The sequence below is a fragment of the Myodes glareolus genome, chromosome X (genome assembly GCF_982192425.1).
Source record: "Myodes glareolus chromosome X, mMyoGla1.1, whole genome shotgun sequence".
Taxonomy (NCBI): domain Eukaryota; kingdom Metazoa; phylum Chordata; class Mammalia; order Rodentia; family Cricetidae; genus Myodes; species Myodes glareolus.
This window is the reverse complement of record NC_142053.1, coordinates 5,320,289-5,325,866: the sequence shown is the minus strand read 5'-3', so window position 1 is coordinate 5,325,866 and position 5,578 is coordinate 5,320,289.

Sequence of the window (5,578 nt, the reverse complement as noted above, 5' to 3'; positions counted from 1 at the left end):
TAAAGGAAGTATAAATAAAGTTGGGTGCCAATGGCTAGTTCTCTCTGCTTCCAGGCTAAGAATACAATGTGACCAGTTGCCTTGTAACATGCCTTTCCCACCATGACAGTACATTCTTCTGAATAGAAGTTGCTTTTTGTTGGACATTTTGTTACAAAACTGACCAAAAAGTGCTGAATATACTATCATTCATTTTCTTAAACTCAATTCTTACAGAAACTCTTAGGAGTGTAGCCCTTCAGGTACCAAAACAGCCCAGATGGGGAGTGATAGATCCAGGTAGAGTCCCTACTTACAGTGTTCTGTGTTCTTCTGCATCTGGTTATGAGCATCAGGCAGCTTCACTGCAAAGCTCTGTGTTAGTGTCACATCATCCTCTGCATTCTTTATTGTTTTGAAAGTAATTTTATTACTTTAAGGAATAAGAAAAAGCAGGTGAGCATTTAAAATCTTCAAACTATACTAAAAGTACAGAGAGCATGAAAAAAATCACCTGATAGATAAATGTAGTTAATGCTTACATAACATCTTTCAGAGGCCTGTCTGTATCTTCTACACAGTGTTGCTCTCCTGTTTGTGATGTGTACCTTTCCATTGTCAATATCCCTCAGAGTGAGCTTAATAGGTCAAAGAGTATGTATGCTGCCTACGGAGAGTTCAAACCTTCACCACCAATCTAGAATTCTTTAAGCCTTTGACAATTTGAGGTAAAAGGTGACATCTTTCCTTGGCACTGCTTTGATAAGTGATAGTTAATAGCATCATGGGAATTTATTGGCCAGTTTGAAATTTCTCTCTAAGAGTGGATTGATCAGGCTCTTACCTATTAATCTATCTGTGAATATATTTTGGACTCTGCTCTAATTCCCTTTTCAGGAGCTATATGATTTAAGGTATCATCAAAACTGCACTCTTCCAAAAACTCCAAGAAGAGTCTTTCCTTTATGTCTTCCATCTTCTAAGGCTGCCGTTATTCCTTGGCTTGTGGTCATGTAATCTCAGTCTTTGCCTCTATCTTCATATGGCCTACCTCTGTGTTTGTGAATCTGTTTCAAATCTTTTGTGTCCCTCTTGTAAGGATTCATGGAAAGGCATCCAGGCTCAAACTCGTGTCCCTGTCTCAAGATCTTTAATCAAAGTCACATCAACAAAGATTTTTTTTCCACATAAGGCAGTATTTTGAGGATCCCCATTGGGACCTAAGCAATAATTTTTCATCATCATCTAGGTTTTACATGAGGACTATAACTCTTCTTTAAAGACACACTAAACTCTTTATATTAAAAAAATCTATGGAGGAGCTGCCTGGGTTAACGTAAGGGAGTAAGGAGAAAATCTTGGTGGAGTATTACACGGTACAGTAAATATCTGGCCCACAAACTTGAATTTATAAACTTTAAGCTTCATTCTCTGTTATCATTTTGAGAGACAATATCTTCAATTATCTGTGGAAGTGATATATCATATATCATATGTTGAACATAAAATCAGATTTGTGTTCATATAGTGAGTATAAGTGAATTGTGGGAATGATCCCCAACTTGCATCCTTATCCTAAGATGATCTAACACTGTTCATTTCATATGTAGGAAGCAGAAAGAATGCAAAAGTAACTCAGTTTGGAGATAGGAAAGCTGAACTTTGTGTGATCTCTAGTCCTGTAAACTGGCTGTGAGAAACCAAAAGTTTCTATGGAATATCTTGTTTTGTAAACTGACAATGTTGCTATCTTCACGATCTACTTCTTATGGGAGAGGTCAAGTGTGTGTGTTCATTATCCAACTTTAAGTTCGTCAAGTTGTAAGAAATAGACATGGTGGTGAAGCAGAAAGCTATAAAAATATCTCCCAGGTCTTTTTACAAGTTATCTTGGGAATTTTCAACATGCTGTTACCAAGGTGACCTTCAATTTAGTTGAGTACAGAACTGTGGGACTGGAACATTCTTTGGGGCTCGTGCAAAGTGAGCAGTGATGACTTGCCACCCAGTGCTATCCTCCCAGGCAGCATGTGCGGGAGTGTCCAGAAGCCTCAGAAGATTCTATAGAGGCTCAAGTCAAGGAGGGATGGAAGAGTGCAGCGATTGGGTGTGTATGTGCTCATATATCATCTTTCCTCTGCCAGCCCCAGGCCTGGGACCTACAGCTAAGAGATATGCTGCTTACACTGAACCTTCTCCATGAATGAAGTAGGTAATTTAACATTGATGATACACATCCATGGAAGATTGTGGCCATGTCTGCTTTGCATCCCAAGTTTTCCTTGAAATCAACCTTGGGGCTGCAAACAATATCTGTAATAATGTTTCTCAACTCTACTTCCCAAGAAAGGCAGGAGTGACAGGGAATTAAGAAAGGCTAAATTCCTTGGTAAGCTGAGTGAGTTATTATTGGAGTATTTTTGAAAAAAAATGATCATTTAAAAAGGGCAGAAAGAGGAATGACCTACTCAGCACTCTATGGCATCATTGTGAAGAGAAAGGCAGTCTGACTGCCAAGGCTTCTTTTCTGCTGTCCCTCCAAGGCAACCCTGTGGCAAATATACAAGCCTTTCTTCACTGGGACAGGTCAATTGGGGCCTTCAGCATCATGTGAAAGATGGAACTCTAGAAGAAAAGCTTGGTGCAAGTTTCTTTGCTTTTTCAAATCTAAGTGGCCTGTGCACAAGGACAGCTGAATAGAGACAAAGCAAGCTAAGGCACTGGACAGACTGTTGCATGATGGGTCTTGCCATCTCCAAAAGAAGGGCCTGAGGATCTATCATGACAACAGCCTAGGCTGTGTAGGTGTTTTCTGCATGGCACCCAGGAACTGAGATCTAGGAAAAGGTGTCAACATATTTTTCAAATTTGCTGTTACAAGTGTGATCCCTCTCTCCAACAATTACCTAATTGTCACTAAGGGCTTCCTATTTGGTAAGGATGTAGGCATTTGATATTGTGTTTATTCTAACAAATGCCCTATGGGACAGTCATTAGAAATTCAAACTCCATATCCCAGATAAGAAGAGCAGAGTGTGGAAAGAGGAAGTAATCTACCAGATCCTGCTGGCTGTGTGAGGCAAACCTGGATTTCACTCTCCAAGGATGCTTGTCATAGTTAGAAACAGAGGGCATAGAGGTGGAGTTGTTCCTTTTTGCCAGAGGACCTAATTTGGATTTAGTAATAAGAGCTGCAAATTATTGAGTATTACTCTCTGTCAAGCATCTGTCCATTCAATCCTGACCATATCTCAGGGAGCACAGCATCATTAGCTTCATTTGGAGGATCAAAAAATTGTGATTCCTGGGAAGCGATGCCAGTTGATTGAGGCAGAGCTAATAAAAGAAAAACTGGTATTTCATGCACTACGTCAGAAGTTCTCCAACTTTTTCATGTCAGAACTTGCATATTTTCCAAACTTATTGAGGATAAGTATGCAGAGAGAAGATGGGTTGTTGTCGAGGGCTGGGGGAAGTTGAAAAGGAGAGTGAGCACCAAATGGGCACAGACTTTCCTTTAAGCATGAAGAAAGTGCCCTGGAACTAGAGAGGTGATGACTGCACCACACTGTGAATGTGTTCGGTGCCACCAATTATATACTTGAAAACGATGAATTTCAAGTTATGCAAATTTCATCTCAATAAAACCATAATACAGTGAGGTAAAGCAACAACAGTTCATTGAGGCCTCCAAGGCTCTTGGTCTATGTGGGTTACAGCTATCCATGTTAACAGTATTAGGAAGAAACTAGAATGTTTATTTATTATTTATTTTTAAATTAAAACATGAAACTAGTACAGGAAAATATAAATATTTATATGAAGATAGCTATATTTTCCAAAACAAAATTTTGCTGAGAAGAGAAGCATTGTTTTACATTTTTGCAAATGTCCCTGCTGTTTGGCTTGAGAGCTCACAGCTGGATTCTCATGTATCTATTCGGTTGTGATATGTTGCTTTGGTTGTTTATAAAGAAAACCCAGGCTCACGCGGATATGCATTAGAAAAAGGAACAGAACCTAATGTGCTTTGCAGATCAGTTTAGACATTCTCCTCAGATGGGACACAAAAGCCTGACTGGTAGTTGTTTCTCCTAGAATAAATGCAGTATAAAGTGTGAACTGGACCTGGGAACCCTCCCTGCTCAGCTCCACTGAGCCCCATTGGATTCTCCTGCTCTTTGAATGGATCTTCTGCCCATTCCTGGTTCTCTAGCATTGTGCGTTGGTCACTTGGAAACACTGGTGTCCTGACTGATGCACGTGCCATGTGTATTTTGACATGTTTCACTCTATAGTATCACAAAATCACACTGATTAACATTGCCACCTCCCTCATTGGAAAAATCCCCTAGCTGTTGCAAAGCTGTCATGATCACAGTGGTGGATACTTGCTTTTCAAATTTTTAATCTTTGCTGAAATGTTCAAATTTTGTTATTGGCAAAAATAAACATAACTGTTTTCCTTGGAGTGACAAGCTTACTCAGTTCATCTACAAGAAAATGTCTGCCAAATACCCAAGTCTGAATAACATTAGTCATTCTTTCAAGTAAATATGACAATCTATGAAAACTGAGCTGGTTCAGCTGGCAACTCCACACAGTCACCCAAGTGCTTTGCCTTGAGGCAACCAATGCACTTGGTTTCTACCATTTCGTCCCACAGAATTTAAAAACTGCGGGGGCTCAAGGGTCACTCAAGGCCCCCCAAATCAGTAGGACTGATGCACACACATATGAGCGCACCGCCTGGGACAGCATGCACAGGGCCCACGCAGGCAGGTCTGGACCAGATAAGCTCCTAGAGCTGAGAGAAGCAGACAATGCACCCATCTCCAACCCTGACGCTTTCAACTGATAACCACTTGAAAATGAAAATTTAGTTTTCTCTAAGGGAGTCTCACTGGGGAAACAAACTGTTCCTAAGGGTAGATGGCCAACAGAAATTAGACTCAAGCCATCTTGGGAGATTCTTCATCTCATAATGTCATTCCGGGATTTTTAAAAATTTTCTCTTATTTTTATTTACATTTTTCATTTACAATTTTTACCCATTTATCTTTTTATCTCTCTTTTTATCCTACAGATCCTTTGTGTGTGAATGTATAAATGGCTTTCAGTTTAGTGTTCTTATGAGTGTACAAACAAGTGGGTCTTCACATCTATGTGTTTTTTGTGCCTGCTCTTGGGCTCTTTCTCTTCTGATTGTTTTGTCCTATTCTAATGTGTTCATTTTTGTTTTGTCTTATTATATTATATTTTATTATTATCCCTTAGTAGTTTGTTGTTGGGGGCGACTTTTTTTTTAAAGAAAGGTTTCTCTGTGTAGCGTTGGTCTTTCTGGAACTCACTCTGTAGAACAGGCTGGCCTCAGACTCATAGAGATCCACCAAGCTTCTTGAGTGCTGAGATTAAAGGTACATGCCACTGCCACATGGCTAGCCTGTTTATTTTCTAATGAGAGACATAAAGAGGGTGGATCTGGATGGGAGGGGAGCTGGGAAGGAACTGGGAGGAGTAGAGGGAGGGGAACTGTAATCAGGATACAACATATAATAAAAATTGTATTTTTAATAAAAGAGAAAATTATTTTTCACTG